The sequence below is a fragment of the Cupressus sempervirens genome, chromosome 1, assembly GCF_028749045.1.
Source record: "Cupressus sempervirens isolate cs-2001-9-10 chromosome 1, ASM2874904v1, whole genome shotgun sequence".
NCBI classification, from domain to species: Eukaryota; Viridiplantae; Streptophyta; class Pinopsida; order Cupressales; family Cupressaceae; genus Cupressus; species Cupressus sempervirens.
In genome coordinates this window covers 82,796,241-82,819,222 of record NC_143118.1, presented here as the reverse complement: position 1 = coordinate 82,819,222, position 22,982 = coordinate 82,796,241, and positions in this window count along the sequence as shown.

The following is a 22,982-nucleotide window of genomic DNA, read 5'->3' as shown; positions in this document are numbered from 1 at the left end:
AGCATTCAAGATGCAAAAGGATCACCAAGCATGATGAAAAGCACAAGACCTTACTGAGCAAGGTTAGGTCACAAGACCTTACTACGTAAGGTTGGGTTGTATATTGTTGCAAACACTAATCTAGTAGTTCCTACCAAGTGATGGTGACTCTACCAAGATGTAGATGTCTTCCAAGAATTAATGAATAAACTAAGTGGAGGATAACCTATCATTAAGTGAGTGTAAAGTACAAAGCATCAATGGTGATCAATCAAGGAAATTCATTAAAAGAAAGAAATTGAAGGCATTGTTTTCATCACAAATTTCTAGAGCTATTAGTGCAGAGAAATTTTAGATCCCTTGAGAAAATTGAGCATTTATCATTGAATAATTTTCAAATTTTTTATAAACCCTACTAAGCATGGAATCTTCAAGTAGAAAAGCAAAGAAATGGTCTAAAATGTTGGTTTTTGGAGTTGACTACAAGGCACCTAATTTCAAGTTGAGTCCAATGATTACAGAGGCGCTTGACCCAGCTAGTGCATAACCACAAATTTCACCTAAGGTATTAATCATACATGACATCCATTCGTTTTATCAAATTTTAATCTAGGAACTCAGAAACCTAGAGATGAATAAAGCATTTAGGGAATTGTGTGTGGACGGTGCATTGAAACCTAAACATCAACATTTGGAAACCAAGGGCTTGACACATATCTCTCATATGCCAAGAGATTTTTAGGTCAAGTGGATGAGATATAATCTAAGATATGTACACAATGGGCATTTATGTTTGGAATAGCCTATTTAGATAACAGAGAAAATGATTCATAGAATCACCGGGCTCCTAATGTTTAACAAAGTGAAGACAACCAAAACCCTAGGTTGGGTCAAACTGAAAAAGAAAACTCTTGTTGAGTGGAATGGAAGAGGTATGAAGATTAGTGGTGTAATAGAAATTGAGCTAAAGTTTAGCTTTTATACAATTGCATACAAGATTTATAGTTCTAGCAGATTAACCAATTTGTCATCTGAAGTTGTTGATCTTGCATACAAGGTTGTGAAGAATAACCTATCCTTTGACCTTTTTGAGTTACTGTTGAATTAGTTCAACAAAAATATGGAGAGAATTAGAGGATCAAAGAATAATCCATGTAATTTCAAATCCCTTTTAACATGTTTATTCTTCTTTGTTCAAAAATTTTTCCCTTCCAAAGGCAGAATAGTATGCAGGAAAGATGTTCCTATTTGTATCAAATTAATGAGTATATAGTAGAGATGGGTGAAAATTTTGAAAGCATCATCGATAAATACTTTGAAATATTCAAGGAGAAGATGAATAATGGGTTTAGGATTCCTAAGAAGCTTCTAGAAGACTACAAGGATGATATTTGGTTTATGGTGGACTCTGATAACGTATACATTCAGGCACTCAATTTTAGGATTAAACCATAGACATAAATAACAATTACATGCAAACATAAATAATATCAAAAAATAATAGATCACATAGAAGAGAACACATGACACTAATATTTAATGTGGTTCACCTAAATCAAGGGCTACATCCACCAAATAGCAAGTCCAATATTATTACGATCTAATGATTAAGACCTGATTATAATCTATAATCCCTTACAACTCAATATCATGTAAGAAGCAATTTTTGCATCACACACTATGAAAACCGCTACCCCTAAGCCTTTTTATACAAGTATTTTTACCACTTTAGGGTCATAATTAATAATTACATTTCAACCCCAAAGAATTATGAAGTACGTACAATACATCCCTGATCAGTCACCACAAACTAACAATCTCCCACTTGAGGACTGATCAGACTCAAAACTAGACAACAATCTCCCACTTGGAGACTGATCTTATAGCAATATCACTACCACATAGGGCTCCTTCTGGATCAAACCACCCTAAAATCTAAAATTCATTTATTCTACTCGGTCTAGAAGAGCAACTGAAGTTGAAGAGGAGTTCAACTTCTCCCTTGTCACTACCTTTATAAACATATCTGCTAGATTGTCATCTATATGTATCTTGTCTAGCTTTAATTATCCATCATCCAAAAATAACCAAATGAAATGGTATGACAACTAAATGTGTTTTGTCTTTGAATGTAGAGCTGAATTCTTTGCAAGATGAATGAAGCTCTGACTATCTATAAAAAAAAAAATATCCCTCTAAGGGTGTCTCAATTCTTCTAGAAAGAACTGAAGCCATATCATCTCCTTGGTTGCCTCTATAGTAGCAACATACTCTACCTCTGTAGCAGATAAAACATTAACCTTCTGCAAATGAGAAACCTAGCTCACTGCTGCCCCACCAATAGTAAATACATAACCTATAGTACTCCACTTGGTATCAATATCCCCTGCCAAATCTAAGTCAACATATCCTTGTAAATTAGTAGTAGAGCCCCCAAAGTGTAAACATTTACTGGATTTACCTCTCAAATATTTGAGAATCCTTTTTACTACATTCCAATGCTCAATTCCTAGATGACTCATATAACTACTAATGAATCCCACTATATGTGAAACATCTAGCTTGGTACATACCATATCACACATCAAGATTCCTACAACTAAAACATAAGGTACCTTAGACATCTTATTCTCCTCTTCTTGTGTCTTGGGACACATCTCCTTAGTCAACTTCAAATGACCAGGCAAAGGTGCACTGACAGCTTTAGCATTCTCTGTAGAGAAACATTGCAAGATCTTCACAATATAATCAACTTGAGATAATGCCAATTTCCTTCTCTTCCAATCTCTACAAATATTCATACCAAGGATTTATTTTTCCACCCCCAAATCCTTCACAACAAATGCATGTGCTATCTGGCATTTCAACCCCTTAATGTGATCCATGTTAGACCTAGCTACAAGCATATCATCAACATATAAACATAAAATAATGTAGCTGTCATCATCCAACCTCTTAAAATAAACACAATGATCTAAATGAAACCTACTATATCCATGCTCATTCAAAAAACTATCAAATTTTAGATACCATTTTCAAGGTTCTTTCTTCAAGTCATATAAACTTTTCTTCAATCTGCACACTATTTTCTCCTTACCTTTGACCTCAAAGCCCTATGGTTGTGCCATTTATATCTCTTTATCCAAAGCACCGTGAAGGAAGGTTGTTTTAACATGAAGCTACTCCAAATGAAAATCTTAAGTAGCCATAATATTTAAAATAGTACAAATAGAAGTCATTTTAACAACAGGAGAGAATATCTCATCAAGATCAATGCCTTTTTTCTATGCAAATCTGTTTACTACTAACTTGGCTTTAAATATTTTCTTACTTATATCCTCTTCTTTCAACCTATAAACTTAGTTATTTTGTAAAACCCTTTTAGCTATAGGCAACTTTCATAAATCCCAAGTCTTATTTTTTAGCAAAGAGTTCATTTCATCTTTTATTGCAGACTCCCACTAAATCTTAGTATCCACTTGCACAACTTCATTATAACATTCAAGCTCACTAGAATCTGTTAGTAAAATAGAGTACAAAAAAGGAGAAAATATTTCTAGAGGTCTACTTACACTTGTTAGCTATCTAACATTCATTGGGTTGTGTGGTATTTGTTGTTGTGGTTGTTTCACATCATGACGAATTGCTGGAACATCATCTTTTGGAGTATCATCCAACACTACATAATCATCTTGTTTCTTCTCATGTTGCTACAATAGATCTTTGTACACCACTTTCTCATTGAATATGACATCTCTACTTCTTACAATTTTATGATTTTCAAAATCCCAAAGCCTATAACCAAATTTATCAATGCAATATCTAGAAAATACACATTTCTTTGACTTAGCTTCTAGCTTGGTTCTATTTTTAGAATCTATATGAGAAAATGCTTCACTTCCAAAGGTTTTGAAAAAAGAATAACTCACCCTCTTAACATTCCATGCTTCCTATGGAATATGATAGCCCAAAGGAGTAGACAAATCTCTATTAATCAAATATACAATAGTATTGATAGTCTCCACCCACATTTTTAATGGAAACCTTGCATGCAACCTCGTGCTTCTTGCATGCTCTATTATAGTCCTATTCATGCATTCTATCTAAAAATACCATTAGTGGAGCAATAATCTCCAAATTTATGGATGCAATACTCACCACCATTATTAGATTTGAGACATTTTAATTTCCTACCAGTCTTATTTTTAACCAAGCATTTCCATTTCTTAAAAGTTTGAAATACATCAAATTTTTGTCCAAGGAAATAAACCCATACTTTTCTAGTTGCATCATCAATAAATGTAACATAATAATGAAAGCCACCAAGGGAAGATGCTTAAGCTAGTCCCCATACATATGTATGCACAAGCTCTAATCTCTCACTTTTCTTTTCCTTCCCACTCTTCACAAAACTCACTCTCTTTTGTTTTTCATACATACAACCTGGATGCCACATCATACTCGCTATGTCGCTATACTAACGAGTGGGCAACTTCCTCTTAGCAACATAGTGACAACCCTTTGATCTACCATGTGGTACAATCTGGTGCATCTCTAAGATTTTCTCACCATGTCATGAACTACCTCAAATTTTGTGTCACATGGCACCTTCTGATTGGTTTGAATTTTGCCATATGATCGCCTAGTCATCCAGCCAGCTGCCACTTGTCACAATCTCATCAACCCTCGCTACATCGCTATTGTTATCCCATGACCATCTTCGCTTGGTGAGATAGCGAGGACTATTGGATGTGCCATGTGTCTTGATCTCCTTCCATCTGAACTCATTTGTCTTTCGCCAGATTTGTGAGTTTTTTCGGTGACTCGCTATGTTGCTAGCCGAAAATCTTAGATTTTCTGGCTAGCGAAGTAGCGAGGTGCCAGCTTTTTTAATTTTCTGGTTGCTTGTAACTTGTTGACATCATCATTTGGTCTGCATGCTCGCATTCAAAATTTTATTATTCTTTCCTCTAGTGACTAGGTTCCACAACATAGCCGTTGCCTTTCCAAAAGGTGCCTTGTTTTTAGATAGTGAGTGTATTGTGCGTGAGAGTATTTAAACATTAAAAACATGTCCATACAGGCTATGTGGGATAATTATTCAAAACTGTTCCTATTTACTCATCTTTGTGCTCGGCTCCCTTTAGCTTTAGCAAAAACTTTAATGCATCCTTTCAAGGCTGCGGATTCCATCATGCCATGGGGCTTTGTAAGCATCTGTGTGAGCTTCGACTTGCTTGGCCTTTTCATAAAAAATTGTGTTTAACCTCCATATTGTGTGATTTTCTTTTTCTTGGTAGCTCTATTGTAATAGGTGCCATTGTACATCGTGGACTTCTTTATACTTGGCGTGCTCCTCTTTGCTTCAATGTGGAACTATTCTATAATCGGCCCCAACATTATGGACACCTCCATCTTCTTTTTGATTACCTAGCTTGGTGTAAGCACCTTTGCTTATTTGATTGTGTTTGATTTCATTCCTCTGCCCATGCTAGAACATCCTCCACTTTCCATAGTTGTGCATTCCTTCTTTTTAAAACTAACTCCCTTGTTTTCCTACTGCCTTTTCATTTTAACAACTTCCTCTTCTCACACACGGTCTTCCTCTATTCTAGGCATGAGTTTCCTCTGATTGGGTAAGGTGGCTTTGTTTCTTTGCGCATACGTTTTCCATTGACTGCCTCCCCTACTTCAACATGGGCTTTGCCCTTAACATTGACACTTCTGGAAATGTAATTTTCAACAAGATGTCTATGGCTTCATCCTCTTCAAGCTATGGGATGCACATACATGATTGCCTCTCTCCAAGCATACCCTGACTCTTATGCCCTGTGGCTTTGTCCATAAATGTTTTGGTGCTGGGTCTTCACATGGGCTCTGCATGAGGCTCCAATATTTCCACCCTATACCTCAAAATGGTGCCTCCATTGCAGTGCTTCCTTCCTTATTTGGCATCTCATACTATGCATGAATTCTTCTTGTTTCCAAGGTGCTCCTTTTGGTCTACTCATGCAGCTTTCTCCTTTCCTCCCATGTGTTTGACTGCATTGAAGGTTGGAATTCCTTCCACAGACATTAATGATGCCTCTCTTACCTTTCTAACATTTTGGGAGTTGTTTGCAAAAATTGTTGTAGATATCAAACCTTCCAAAGCCGATCCAAAAATGAGATGGATAAAGGTAGAGGGCCAAAAGAGTTATTGTATGAGAGAAACAAAAATTTTGTGCTTCTCCACTTAGTCAAGTTTGGCATGGTATCATTCAAAGAATTCCCTTTTAGGCTAAAAACTCTCAATTGGTCCAGATCGGCTAAAGAATCTATTGGACCCACAAAACCAGCGTTATCCAATACAAGATGAATTACCCTCTTGTTTTCATAGTGCACACCAAACCATTTTCCATTGCAAGGATCATTGCCTTTCCAAGAAGTGATTCTATGATTTGTGTCAACTGAGGCCTTGAAAACCATCAATACATCATAGTCACTAGTAACTTGGGATTGAGAAACTCTATAGAGAAGGAATAATAATATGTGTACGGTAACCAGATTGACAATCACTATCTCTGCTGCTACGGTCCAATGCTAGAATAACGATACCATAATCTACTAACTCAATTGCAAGTCATCAAGAAATGTAGTATTTGAACAATAAATTCTAGTAATTCATGAACATGTCATTCTGCATGCTGCTATTTTTATCTTTTGATGCTTCTGCTTCTACCAACCTTGATATGACATTATTGCATGAAGCTTCTCTATTTGTGTACCAGATGTGTCAGGACCAAACATTACACTATAAGGCGTATCTTTACCATACTTCTTTTTGTTTACATAACCACTAAGAAGCTTTATATAGCCACCACTACATTTTATATCTTGTTCAGATTTGATAGAATATTGTAGTACCAAAGTCCCACCTTAAAACCATATTTCATACAGATAAATCATAGCAACAATCTTCTTTCATTTCTGGTATGTATGTGATCCAGTATGCCATTTAACCCTAAGGAAAATACACGTTCACACAAAACATATAATGATGAAAATCATTAAAATCCTTTCATGGAAATTTTAATGCCCCAATGTCTATTAGTCTAATACTAGTTGGGCCCAAAAGCGGGTCCAACTAAACAAATTTCATTTCTGAATGACTGAACATCTCAAACTGATCTACCAATCATCTTGAACTGATTGCAAACAAAATCCATCACTGAAACAACACTTAAAGCTCATTTTATCCTTTTTTGCAAGTTGTCACTTTTGCACCAGGAGGTCCTTTGATTGGCCTTAAAAAATGACAAAATCACTTGATCAAGCTCTGAAAACTGGCACACTGACTCTTTGCTTTGCACTCTTGCACCATGTCAAATCTCATCTCATGATGAATTTGAAGTCAAAATATATTCACTATCAAAGTTGACTTCTCAGAATTACCTACAAGAAAACATGTTAGAATACAATAAACTAGGTTTGGATTTGGCTTTAAAAACTAGGCAAACTAACACTTGGGAAGATGAAAACTGGGGTATTGGTTCTCTATCATGAGGACAATATGGATTTGAAATCTAGGCTCATGAAAAATAACATGGCACAAATAACGATCAGTTAAAGTGGGCTACTCTGAATTACTGACTAGAAACAATGTTTGAAAAGCAATTTTTGCAAATGTAATGAACCTAGAAAAGTGTGCAAATGGATTCGTCAAGATGTGAAAACTAGCACACTTAAAGTATTTTTAGATTAAAACACAATGGTACAATCCATTTGATCTCACCAATCAAATTTTTTGAATTATAACATCATGAACAAGGCTTTCGACAAATCTGCATCTTATGACACCAGTAAAACTTTAGAAATTGCATTTGGAATTGTGTTTGAAAACTGATCAAACGGATTCGTCAAAAGCTAAAACTTGAAACATAAAAAATCTCTAATGTCTAAAATATAATGCAAAATGAAATTTAGCATTTTGATCAACTGGTCAAAAGTTATTACAGGTCAAATAGGGCTCCCCAGAATTTTGAACTAATTGCATCAGCATGACAATATTAAATGACCAACTTTGAGGGAGTCAAAAACTAGTCAAATGGACTCAAAATGACTCAAAATATGAAACATAGGTTCTCAGGTATGGAAAATAGACACTCCCAAAGTGGTAAGTCATGAAACATTTTTGGGTGCAAGATATTCAAATGCAAACAAGGCCTCCTGTTGCTGTTTGACACTTAAGGTAAAATGCAGATTTGACACTAGCTCAAAACGAGACTTCACAAAATGACTTAGAATGTCAGTTTAACTTCATAGAACACTTAGACACACTAAATGCAAGGTGTTAGAAACATTAAACACCTTAGGGGCCTCAAAGGTATAGCTAGGTACAATCGCATTTAAAAGCATTTATGGGGCTCAATTTGCAATGGTACTCAAAATTGATCATGCAATTTTTAGTCCCAACAAAACCATAGACATAAATAATAATTACATGAAAATATAAATAATATCAAAAAATAATAGATCACATAGAAGAGAACACAAGACACCAAGATTTAACGTGGTTCAACTAAACCCTGGGATATATCCACTAAACAACAAGTCCAATATTATTATGATCTAGTGGTTACAACCTGATTATAATCTGTAATCCATTACAACTCAATGCTGCTGCAAGAAGCAATTTTCACATCACACACTATGAAAAACCATAACCCTAAGCCCTTTTATACAAATATTTTTACCACTTTAGCATTATAATTAATAATTAACCAAATAATTATGAATTATGTACAATACTTCCCTGACCAGCCACCACAAACTAATAGTCAGACCTAGAGTGACATGGGTTAAACCTTGGGAGTAAGAGGTTAACATTGATGACACTAAGGATATCATAGAGTCTTTTTTGAAAGAGCTTGTGGATCCTAAAGTTACATACTTCATAATATATGATGAGGCTAAGGCAATAATAGAGCTTGAAATTAAGCTACCTCAAACTATAAATAAAGGAAGGAAAAGAGTAGAGAAGATATTAAAAGGCACAAAACAAGTAAGTTCTACTCTAATGCTCACCAAGGGAAAAGGTGATGACCTAGAAGATGATGATGCAGAGGAATAAGAAGAAGAAGCCAAACCTAAGGATGAACAACCTCTCAGGAAGAAAGGTAAGGTTATCATAACCAGACCTGCCAAGTCATCCCTTGTTTTACTCACTAGAAGGGAAGCCAAGTTAAGGAAGAAATTGAAGTTAGGTGAAGATGAAGCGAAGAAAATAATCTTCAAAAGTGACCCACCTACACTTCAAGAAAGATTAAAGAAAATGGAAGGAGCTGGCATGAAAAATTTCAAATCTCTCAAATATGAGACTAGGAAGGCAGATGAGAAAAAGTAGATTGAGGACATGCTTATGTAAAAATTGGGCAAATGGAAGTACTCACCAGATTGACTTGCACATAAAATTCCTAATAAACTTCTATAGGTAATAAAACCTAGATGGGAAAGTGCAACAAAGACTTTCAAAGACATCTTTGAGAAGACCTTGAAGCAACTTATGCCCAATCTCAAAAAAAAGCAGGTAAAAGAATCTTTGAAGACAAATGAAGAAAAGTTCACTCTTGAATTCAACACATGTATGATATTGATGAAAGATATTGTGTATGTAGTGAAAGAAATCACAACTACATGGAAAAACATTTATAAGTTTCATCAACCTAGTAACTTTATTGTACTTGTTTATGACAAAGATGATGATGATGAGGAAGAGGATGTATAAATAAAAGATGATGAGATTGATGATGTCAATTTGGATGATGAAGAGGAGGAATAGGAAGCTATTAGATGAAGTCTTCCAAAGATTCAAGCTACTGAGGAAATTGATGTAGAGAAAATTGTAGTAATAGTCATGGCCTCATTTCCTCACGCTCTAAGCACAACCTTAGTGTAATCTGGCTCTAAGATAGCTTCAAACAAGTTGGTTGTGGACACCATTGCTATAAAAAGAACCCAACCAATCTCTAAATCTATTTAGCTGAATATTTCATTGAATGAAGTCCCAACACTTCATCTACCAAGCGGCAAGGTCCTCCATCATCAAGCTTGACCAAGCAACAACAAGGTATTCATGTTATTATTGTTGTTTCAAAATTTGTTGCTAGTCCATCATTTTATATAGTTACTTCTATTCCAAATGTATACATAGCTAGTACAATGATAGTTGAGAGCTAGTCTCAACCAAGTATTGAAGTTATAGACAAGGGTAAATAAATTATTTCCACCATTCTGAAGGAAAAAGGAAAAGAAGTAGAAGCTATTGATCTAGACGAGGATATAGTTATTCCAAATTGAGATATCTCTGCCCTCACTCCTAATCAAATGGACACCATGGGTGAATTACTGAAGAAGAGAGAAAATTGACAAAATCTTAGAGAAGAAGAGAAGAAAGAAAATAAAGTTTTTGAAGACATCAAGAGAATATTTTTTGATGCTCTGAGTATTGATGTTGATAATACTCAACCCATTCTTAATTAATTAGCATAAATTGTCGAAAAATTCAATGAAAACTTGAATGGATAGGAGAAGCTACTTCAAAGATCTGACAAGAAATTTGAAAATAGAGTGTTAGAACAAGTTGCACAAATAATTGCAATAGATCAAGTAGAGTTGGCTACTATTCTTGGTTCATTAGAAACCTCTATCAATAATGTTGTATCATTGTTTGTATAGTTAAGTGATACATCTATATTTACAAAGGATGTTAAGGAGAAATTGTCCAAGATAGATGAAGACATGAAGGAAAGTGCACACCAACTATCACTTGACCCAAGCCATAGTTCTTCACATTATTTAAAGATCAAATATCTGACAAATTTGCATGTAGAATTATTGAAGGAAGAAGCCAAGATTAGGGTCACACATGTAGAAATATAAGGCATGATTCTTCCAAACATGGATGCATTTTAGAAATATATTTCTCATGAAAAGACACTCATACCATGATAACAACTTCTCCATAGTTGATCACATGATGGAACTATCAGTAAAAGTTTAGATTGCATTGCATGGAAGCAAGACTCTACAGAAAAATTGGGACAAGACATTGGTACTTATTCTAAAGGTACATTATGAATTCTTGTCACATTTTGGTATTATCATATAGATATTATGCACCTTTGGCATTTATGTCAAAAAGGGGGAGAAGTGTATATTATATATGGTGGAGAAGTAAAATGTAAAGAAAGAGAAGTATATTATACTCCATTTGTATGTATATAGGAATATATATGTATAGGGGAGCAACATAATTATGAATAAGCAGAAAATCCTTTTACAAAAGCAATTTTGAAAACTTAGAAAAATAAAGTATGTTACCAAGCCATAGCAGATGGAAATTAGAACCACATTGAAGACACGTAATGATGGCAAAGGAAGTTTTGACTTATAGTTTTGAATGATCAATTTTTTGTTTTGATAAATGCTTTTGTCACTAATGCTAAAGGGGGGGATTGTTGATATAAAGGTCAATTTTTTTATCACTGACTCAACACTTAGTCAATTGGTCACATTGCTACCAAGCTCTATAGTTTCTACTAAGCTTATTATTCAATTTGTAGTGTTAACCAAGTGATTTAGTTGTTCCTAAGCTAAGTAGTTAGAATAAAATGTTTTTCAAGCTACATAGTGTCTACTGAGCTCCAGAGACAAAGCTCAGTACAAACTAAGTGTAGCAAAGGATATCAAGCTAGTCAGTGGAAGTAAAGAGGATCAACTGAGTGATCTAGTTGGTACTGAGTTTCTTAGAGTTCATTGAGTCACATAGTGTTGACCAAGTTCAAGCTACTTGAAAGTGATTAGTATGGACCAAGATTCAAATTCAATTTTGTGTCAAAAATTGTCGAGCATTGATAGTTTTTTGGTGTATTAGAACATCATCGAGTTTGTCTTTAGAACCCAAGTTACAACAATCAGACCAACTTTGTGAATTATGATGAAATTGGTATTGTAGCCGACTCTAGTAAGTTGTGATTTGGATTAGTATATATGTAATGCATTGTATAATATTCAAAGAAGATATATGTGTTGATATTAGATTGGTTTTGACAAGTGAGTGTCAACACACTTCGATTATTTACTTAGTTCATGTCAAACAAGTAGTACATGCTGAGCACAACATGTATATATTAAACCATGCCAAGACATAGTGAGAGCCGAGCCACTCATGTGCCGAGTAACTTAAGTGTTGAGTTGATAGTGTATGCTAAGTGATTAAGGAGCCAAGTAAATAGTGGATGCCAATCATTACAGATGTCAAGTCATAGTATAAAGATTAGTGCATGCTAACCATCACAGACTTTAGATGACGAGTGAAACAATTTTGACATATTCGTTTCTAGAGGCACAAACAACTATGTAAACCATTTTTGAGCCAACTTAAAGATGAATTATGATATTTTGGAGATAAGGATGAATCTCTAGTTGGATTCCCTATGCAATTGCATGTAGCCAGTCAGAAAATGGGAAGGTCTAAGAAAAAAAATGGATGAATCTCAGCCATAGATTCATACCTAACCCTATGTCACTAAAGTCCTCTTAAGGAGGAAAAACCCTAAAATTTCTATGAATAAAGAAGGAGTGAAGAGAATAGTTTGCATGAACAAATAGAGCAGGTGGCTTAGAAGTTATGAAGTGAGATTACATTGTAGAATCAGTTAGAGTAGAATAGAGCAAAGAAAAGGATACAACAAAGAGACCTTTGATCAAGAAGGATTAAAAAGACATTAGTTTAGAGGTGAGCTATTATCAGGAAAGAAAGTGCTAACCATAGGATCAATGCTGAGACATTTTAACAATGATTTCAGTTAAAATCTCTTAACAAAGTAGTCCTAACAAGCTATATGAAATCCTCTAACAAGGTTCTTACTTAGTTGTAAGTTAAAGTCCTTTAATCAGACACACTTCTAACAAGGTGTTGAAATCCCCTAACAAGGTGAGACCTAATAGTCCTTGTAAGGCTTTAGTAAGGTAGACCTTTCATAGGGTAGATCATGTTTCATGGTCAAAAAATTATAACCTTCATTAGATACACTTTATTACTACAGGTAGTGAAGATTTGTGATTGTCATCCCCACCCCAATTTTACCTTCTAATTAGTGATTTATGGGTAATCATATCTAGTGTCACATGTGTGTGAATGCTTATATGTTTACATGTCTTAGATGTACATGCTTTACATGTTATTTTAGTTTATTCATTGAATTTATGAGATGGATGTGTGGTGAAAGTTTTACGGGTCTAAGTTTAAACTACTGATTCATCCCCCCTCTTAGAAGTTTACCTTTCCAATTTTAATTCCAACAATTGGTATCAAAACCTTCTTCTTTGAAAGAGAAGCTTTGTAAATTTGAGGAAAGATCTTGAAATGGAAGTCTACAAGTTGAAAAACATTATTGAGAACTAGGGAATTGAGGTATAACTCATTCTACATCAAGTGGATGAAGCAAGAGAAGAATGAAAGAAGTTTTTGAAGAGAAGGAAAGAAATTGCTATTGTGGAAAATGACACACAATACAAAGAGATTGATACTACCAAGCTATTTAAAAATGGAGACTCCAATGAATTTGGTGTAGCAGCTGTAGATCTAATGGAAAAGAATAGAGTCTAAGCTGAGGAAATTAGAAATCTAAAGTTAGAGCAAGAATCATAAGCCATACTGCTATGTGAGGTGACTGAACAGAAGAAGAAAGCTATGGAAGACAAAGCCATGATTGAAGATGACAAAAGTATTCTAAGAAATAGACTGAAAGAGAAGTCAACATAGCTAACAAATATTTCCAACATGCAATTTAATACTCTAAGTCAAATGATGAATGCCAACTATGAATTGAATGTCAAGGACATTGAGATAACCACATAGAAATTGAAAAATGAGCCATTGTAGAATGATCTAAAAAGGGAAAAGGAATCTACTAAGAATTTCAATAAACCAAATGCAACCACCAAATACTTTGAGCAATTATTAAGATCCCCTAGATCCAATAATGATACATCAGGACTGGGATTCGCAAGTACTAAAGAAGGAGAATCATCCAAAAGTGTAAAAGAAAGGAACAACAAAGGTAAGAACTCCAAATCTACTTGTGATAATTATGGTAAGAAAGGACATACTGCTAATATGTGTAGGAGAAAGACTACAAATTAAAATATCAAGCCTAAGAATAAGGACATGTTCCTGAGAATTGTATTAGGACACACTTTAGTGGTAACTACCAAAGGTGGTTGAGTCAAACCACATGTTTTAACTATTTGAAGATTAGTCACATAAGTAGATATTGTCCAACAAGGTCAAAGGTACTAAGTTATGCATTTGATAAAGGTAAAGGCAACATAGATGTTGAACACATTAGAGATGAGATGAACAAGACATAGAAGAAAAAGAATGATTGCAACACATCAAATAGAGAAGGGATCACTTCACCTAGTGGGTTAGGTGATCACACCTTATCAAACTAGGAAATCAAGAGGTATGTGCGACTAATATTTAAAAGGTTACATCATACGTTAGTTCCAAAGGATTTAGTACTTAAAAGATTACATTAGCATGAATAAAGATACAAGATGTTAGTAGGAATCCAAGATAAATCTTTAAGTTTTTCATGTTACTGTCGAGCATGAAAAGTTTCCTATATGTGCTGAGTGGAATGCTAGAAGATGTTGAGCTAACAGACTAGCTAAGTTGATGTTGAGCTTGTAGTGGTTGCAAAGTGATGTAAATGTCAATGGTTGATGAGTGAGCCTAAAACTAGTTTATGTTGAGCTTACAACTATGTAAGCACTTAGCATTAATTGCAGGGTTTTCAAAGGGTATTTGATCAATTTTTAATTCATTTTTTATCATTTTGAATCTGAGAAAGAGCGGGCAGAGTAGAAGATTATTTGTAAATCCACCCAAAGTAGTTGTAGAAGATTTTATCAGTGATCCTACATCATTTTGTCACATTTCATAAGGTATTTACCAAGAGCTAACCTATGCAGTTTTTATTTTCAAAAACCCTAGTTTCACACAATGGCATCAATTTTGAAGAATGTAGAAGGAGAGGAAGTTTTGAATGTCTAGCTAGTAAGTAAAAAATTTAAGCAGCCAATTTTCAAAGCTAAAACTAGTATTACTTATAAGAAAAATACTGGAGCTATATGGAACAAAAGATGCATGACAATCGACACAATCAATGATCCTCTGATAAACTTTGTTGTAAGGGTTATACCACACAAGTTTTACCAATCTAATAGATTAAATAGTGTGCCCTGTATAGTTGTAGATGTGGGATACAAAACTATTAAGAAAGATCATACATATGATCTAGCAAAGCTAGACTTACAATAATTGATGGAGAACCTTGGAGCAATTAGCAAGACAAAGAGTACACAATGAAAATTTGGTTCTATATTGATTTGTATATTATTTTATGTGCAAAACACCTTTCCAACATTTGGAATAGTTGTATGGAAAACCAACAAGTCAGTAGTAGTATAGATTGATGAATATATTGAGTAGTTAGGAGAGAACTTTGAGTCTGTGATGACTAGCTACTTTGAAGATTTCAAGCAGTCAATGAAGTAAAGGTTCAGAATACTAGTGTCACTAGTAGAGAAACATTATGATGAAGAAACCCAAGTACAATCAACTATTGAATTAACTCAAGGTATGGGTGAAGATCAAACAGAAGAGGAGGAAATTGAAATAGCTAAAGGTGTCAAGGGAGAAGAAGTCGAGGAAGCACCTACTCTTGCCGAGCCATAAAAGAGGAAGGCTAAGGTCCAAAAAATGGCTAAAGCTAAAAAGGTAGTTAAGTTTAGTCAGCCCAAGTCCACTGCACTTACTAAAAGGGCTAGTACATGTGTAATAGCTCAAAAGGCTAAGGAATAGATTAAACTAGTAGAACAAGGAGGTCAAGAGCAGAAGAGACCAAGAATAAAATATGTTGCACAAGTCAAGTTTGATGAAGATAAAATAAATAAGATGACAATAGCCAATTTAAGGTGGTGAGTCATAATCCTCTTTTAGACTTAGATAATTTATGTGAAAATGTTAGAAATAGTGTAGACTTATCAAGATTTTGTCATGTTGCTTCTAACAATCTTGGAAAAGTGCAAGAAGCCATATATGTTATGATGGAAAAATTCAAGACAACCCCACTAGATATTACCAACTCAATGCAAAAGAGTTTATAATGACAAAGTTGAGCAAAAATGGCACTATTGTCTAAAATTGTAGAGACAAATTAGAGAAACATCTCTAGCCCAAGTGATACCTAAACTTACTAAGGAACAAATTGCTAAGGCTATAAAGAAATATGTAGTTAGATTTATACCTAAATATAGAGCCTTTGGCATATTACAAAACAACATTGAGGATGTAGTGAAAAAGTCCACACTGATGTAGAAGCTCTGTTATGGGTTGACTATAGTTAAGGAAGGAGAACAAGCACCCATTGAAGTGAAGGATGATGAAGAAGATGATCATAATGACATTGTTGAGGGAGGAGTAGAAAGGAAAATAGATGAAAATGAAATAGATAAGCCAGAGCAGCTACAAGAATAGAGTGTGCAAGTCACACAATTGTGGAGTGTTAGTCCTCAACATGTCACAAGTGAAACTACTGAAACAATCATAGTTAAGGATGTTTCTAATGAAATAGTTCAAAACATTATTCCTTTCGTAGAGGAAGATCTCAAGAAGATACTTGATCAAATTACATTACAGGCACAATTATGTGCTAATCCTATGTTGGTGAGTATGGATGAACTATAGAAGATAGTGACTAATACTACAAGGGAAAAGGTGAATCCACACTTCTATCATCCCTCTAGTCACTAATGTACAATATTTGGTCCAAACACTAGAAGATACAATTTCCAAGGATGATATAGTAGAGATGAGCACAGTGGAAACACAAGTTGCTACTGTAGAATAGCAAGAAAGAGGTCATGTAGAATTATTTGCACGTACAACACAAGATCAAGGTGCAAGTCAAGTCATTGTGGCAGAAATGGGCAAGCCTGAAGAGACAACACTAGCATCTAAGGTGAAGGAGCAAGTTTTCATCCAGGCACTAGTAACCTTACCAGCATCTATCACTCCTTCCACAAAAACTCTTTAGAATCTGAGAATAGATGCTACAACATTACAAATCTCAATGTCAAGTGTTAGATTATGGTGACTAATCAGGAAAGTACTGTACATACTTCATAATTAGTGGGGTTTGAGGTTGACATTGTAGCCGACATATTATGGCCAACATATGGCCGACATGTTGTAACCCTAAAATGGATAAAATACTTGTATAAAAGGGTTTAGGGTTAGGTATTTTCATTATGTTGTGATGTGAAATTGGTTCTTGTGGCGGTATTGAGCCGTAAGGGATTACAGACTATAATTAGGTTGTAATTACTAGATTGTAATAAGATCGGACTTGTTGTTTGGTGGACATATCCCAAGTATTGGTTGAACCACATTAAATCTTGGTGCTTTGTGTTCATTTCTTTGTGATCTATTATTTTTTTGTTATTGGTTATATTTGCATGTAGTTTTTATTTCTGTCTGTGGTATATCCTAACAAGTGGTATTAGAGCCTAGTTGTTTTTTCAGTTATCCTCTGTAGGAAAGTTTCACAGTTAAGTGGGAGTCTCACAATTGAGTGGGAGAAAATGTAGATGAGGGTAAGCTAAGGGTTGATAGGTTTAATGGGTAGAACTTCCACTTATGGAAGATGCAGGAAGACTATATATATTAGAAGGATTTATGGAAGCCATTGGAAGGCAAAGCCAAGAATTAGGGAACTATGTCAGATGCTAAATGGGATCTTTTGGACAAAAAGGCACTTGGAAGCATTCAGTTATGCCTAGAAGCATTAGTGGCATTTAATATTACAAAATCAAAGACAACAGAAGAGTTGATGAAAACCCTAGCGACACTATATGAAAAGCCCTCTGTTTCAAACAAGGTATTTCTCATGAAGCGTTTATTTAATATGAAAATGGTAGAAGGTGGATCTGTTGCAAATCATTTAAATGAGTTTAATATAATTACTAGTTAGTTATCTTCTATGGGTATCAATTTTGATGAAGAAATTAGGGCTCTCTTAATTTTGTGTTCTTTGCTTGAAAGCTGGAATGGCTTGCTAATGGTTGTGAGTAATTCTATTCCTGGATCTAGTACCCTAAAATATGATGATGTGATCAATGTTATTTTGAGTGAGGAAAGTCATAGGAAATCCTCAGGTGGATCTACATCAAGAAGTGCTTTGAATGCACAAAGCAGGGGCAGAACAACTGAGAGAGGAAGTAACTTTGGAAATTGTAGGAAATCAAGAGGAAAGTCAATAGGGAAGAGATCTCAATCAAGAGGACTGAACGACTACTAGTACTATGGGAAACCAGGGCACAAAAAGAAAGATTACTAGAATCGAAAGAAAAATGAAAGAGATAAATTAGATGGAGACAAGGAGGCAAATGTGGTAAGTAACAAATTCGAAGAGGATGCTTTGCTTCTATCTTTAGAAAGTGTTGATGATTCATGGGTTTTAGATTCTAGTGCTTCATTTCATGCTACACCTCATAGAGGTTATTTCATTGATTATGTCCAAGGGAATTTTGGGTTGTTTATTTGGGGGATAATGAACCCTATCAGATTGTTGGAAAGGGAAAAATTAAGATTAAGTTGCAGAATGGGAATCATTGGCTACTACATGAGGTAAGACATGTTCTAAGGCTGAGTAGGAATTTAATCTCAGCGGGGCAACTCAGTGATGAGGGTTGTGTAGTTACTTTTAATGATAAAAATTGGAAGGTTTCAGAAGGTTCCCTTGTAGTAGCAAAATGTGTGAAAGTAGGCACCTTATATATTTGTACAGGTCATATTGTTCCTTCTACTTTGATTGTTTCAGAGAAAAATGAATGTTCAAGAATAATTGCTACAGTTGAGCAGGGAGAACAAAAAGCTGTTGTAGATTCTAATACAACGTTGTGACACAATAGACTTGGGCACATGAGTGATAAAGGTATGAAAGTACTTCATTCAAAGAAAGTATTTCTAGGTCAAAAATGTGTTAATATGGATTTCTATGAAAGTTATGTGTATGGAAAAAAAAAGAGAGTGAGTTTTGTAAAGACTGGGAAGGAAAACAAAAAGGAAAAATTAGAGCTTGTGCATACAGATGTATGGGGACCAGCTCAGGTATCTTCCCTTGGTGGCTCTCATTATTATGTTACATTTATTGATGATGCAACTAGAAAAGTATGGGTTTATTTCCTTAGATAGAAATTTGATGTATTTCAAACTTTTAAGAAATGGAAATGCTTGGTTGAAAATGAGACTAGTAAGAAATTAAGATGTCTCAGATCTGATAATGGTGGTGAGTATTGCAGTCATGAATTTGAAGATTATTGCTCCACTAATGGTATTCATAGATAGAAAACTATTCCAAGGAATCCATAGGAAAATGGAGTGGCTGAATGCATGAACAGGACTATAATGGAGTGCGCAAGGAGCATGAGGTTGCATGCTAGGTCGCCCTTACACATGTGGGTGGAGGCTATCAATACTGTAGTATATTTGATTAATAGAGGTCCCTCTACTCCTTTGGGCTGTGGTATTCCAGAGGAGGCATGGACTGGTAAGAAGGTGAGTTATTCTTTTCTCAAGACCTTTGGTTGTGAAGCTTTTGCTCATATAGACTCTGAAAATAGAACCAAGCTAGAAGCTAAATAAAAGAAATGTGTCTTTGTTGGATATTGCATTAATGAATTTGGTTATAGGCTTTGAGATTTTGAAAATCATAAAATTGTAAGAAGTTGAGATGTCATATTCAATGAGAAAGTGTTGTACAAAGATCTGTTGTAGCAACATGAGAAGAAAGAAGAAGATTATGTAGTGCTAGATGATACTCCAAAAGTTGATGTTCTAGCCATTCCTCATGATGTGCAACAACTGCAACAACACATACCACACACATCAGTGAATGTTAGATGGTCAACGAGGCAAATTAGACCTCCACAAAGATTTTCTCCTTCTTTGTATTCTATTTTACTTACTAATGCTAGTGAACTTGAAAGTTATGATCAAGCTGTGCAGGTGGATACTAAGATTCAGTGGGAGTCTGCAATGAAAGATGGAATGGACTCTTTGCTGAAGAATAAGACATGGGATCTGTGCAAGTTGCTTGCATGTAAAAAGGCTTTACAGAATAAGTGGGTTTATAGGTTGAAAGAAGAGGAAGGAGGTAAGAAAAGATTTAAGGCCAAGTTAGTTGTAAAAGGATTTGCACAGAAAAAGGGAATTGATTTTGATGAGATATTTTCTCCTGTTGTTAAAATGACTTCTATTCGTACTATTTTAAGTCTTGTGGCTACTGAGGATTTTCGTTTAGAGTAGTTGGATGTTAAAATAGCCTTTCTTCATGGTGATTTGGATGAAGAAATATATATGGCTCAGCCATAGGGTTTTGCGGTCAAAGGTAAGGAGAAATTAGTGTGCAAATTGAAGAAAAGTTTATATGGCTTGAAGCAAGCACCTCAACAATGGTATCTGAAATTTGATAGTTTTATGCATGATCATGGATATAATAGGTGTCATTCAGATTACTGTGTTTATTTTAAGAGGTTGGATGATGATAGCTACATTATTTTATGTTTATATGTTGATGATATGATTGTAGCTAGGTCTAACATGGATCATATTAAGGGGCTAAAATGTCAATTAGCACATGCATTTTCTATGAAGGATTTGGGGTCAGAAAAAAAAAATCCTTGGTATGAAGATTTGTAGAGATAGGAAGAACAGAACATTAACGCTATCTCAGGCTGATTATTTTGAGAAGGTGTTGCAATGTTTCTCTATGGAGAATGCTAAAGCTATCAGCACACCTTTACCTAGTCATTTGAAGTTGACTAAGGAGATGTGTCCTAAGACACAAGAAGAGGAGGATAAGATGTCCAAGGTACCCTATGCTTCAGTTATAGGAAGCTTGATGTATGCTATGGTATGCACTAGGCCAGATATTGCACATGCAGTGGGAGTCATTAGCAAGTATATGAGTCATCTAGGATTTGAGCATTGGAATGCTGTCAAGTGGATTCTCAGATATTTGAGAGGAACATCCAATAAGTGTTTACAATTTGGGGACTCTACTACTAATTTGTAGGGCTATGTTGACTCAAATTTGGCAGGGGATATTGATACTAGGTGAAGTACTATAGGTTATGTCTTTACTGTTGGTGGGGCCGCTGTGAGCTGGGTTTCTAGGTTACAGAAGATTAATGCTCTATCCACTATAGAGGTAGAGTATGTTGCTGCTATAGAGGTAGCCAAGGAGATTATATGGCTTCAATTCTTCTTGGAAGAATTGGGACATCCTTAGAAGGATAATTATTTGTTCATAGATAGTTAGAGTGCCATGCATCTTGCAAAGAATTCAGCGCTGCATTCTAAGACCAAACACATATACTTGCGGTACCATTTCATTCGGTCAATTTTGGAGGATGGACAGCTAAAGCTAAAGAAGATCCATATGAATGACAATCCAACAAACATGTTGAAAAAGGTTGTAACAAGGGAGAAGCTAAACTCCTCTTCAGCTTTGGTTGGTCTTTTAGACTAAACATGAATCAAAGAACGACAGAGTTCAGGGTGGTTTGATCCAATGGGAGCCCCATGTGGTAGTGGCATTGCTATAGGATTAGTTTCTAAGTGGGAGATTGTTGTTTAGTGTGGAGCCTGATTAGTCCCCAAGTGGGAGATTGTTAGATTATGGTGACTAATTAGGAAAGTATTGTACATAGTTCATAATTAGTGGGGTGACATTGTAGCCGACATATTATGGCTGACATATGGCCGACATGTTGTAACCCTAAAAAAAAATAAAATACTTGTATAAAAGGGTTTAGGGTTAGGTATTTTCATTATGTTGTGATGCAAAATTGATTCTTGCGGTGGTATTGAGCTGTAAGGGATTACAGACTATAATAAGGTTGTAATTATTGGATTGTAATAAGATCAGACTTGCTATTTGGTGGATGTAGCCCAGGGATAGGGTGAACCATGTTAAATCTTGGTGCCTTGTGTTCATTTATGTGTGATCTATTATTTTTCAGTTATTGGTTATATTTGCATGTAGTTTTTATTTCTGTCTATGGTTTATCCTAACATCAAGCCTGAGTTCATCAAAGGAAAAGAAAGTTATATAGTATGTAGATGTGATCCTTGATGAATAAATCATTTTTTCCAAGTATGACTATGATACAATAACCATAGAACAAATGGGCATATTGTAACAAGCCCTAGCAACGAAAAAGCATCAAAAAATGCTTAGAAGGGAGCACAGGTAAAAATAGGTACTATAGGATATTAAAGACATCTTTTTAGATGCATTTAGTTTGCCAACTCCTAATGAGAACAAGCCACTAATGGAACAATTGAAAGATATAGTAGAGAAGGTGAGTAATGAAGACCTAGATACCAATGCTAAATTACTAGAATGGTCAGAAAAGAAGTTTCAAAATAAAGTGAATGAGGAAATATTAGGTGACATAGCATTGACACAAGTTGCATTAGCAACCAAGGTTGAGGATGTGAAAAAGGTACTTGAAAACATATTTTCATTGTACACTAAATTTTGCAATCCCTCACTATTTTACCTGAGAGACCATAAGTCACATCTTGAGCTTGGAAAGTCAGATAAGTTCATTAGGTGCCAAACTACCTATGAATCTAGCTCAGAGTGAGAAGCATTCTAGGACATTGCTTCAAACCTAGAGTTAGTTAGCTATATTGACAGTAGGTGAGGCCAACATAAGCACCAAAATGACTAGTATCCAGGCAACTCTCACCCACCATATGGAAATTTTTCACAAGGAACTAGGCTATGCTGAAATCCTAATGAAGAAAGACCCAAATCTTTCTACACTAGATAGTCTAGTTCACCTTGCTACCAAGCTAGCAATCCAAATCAAGTTATTGG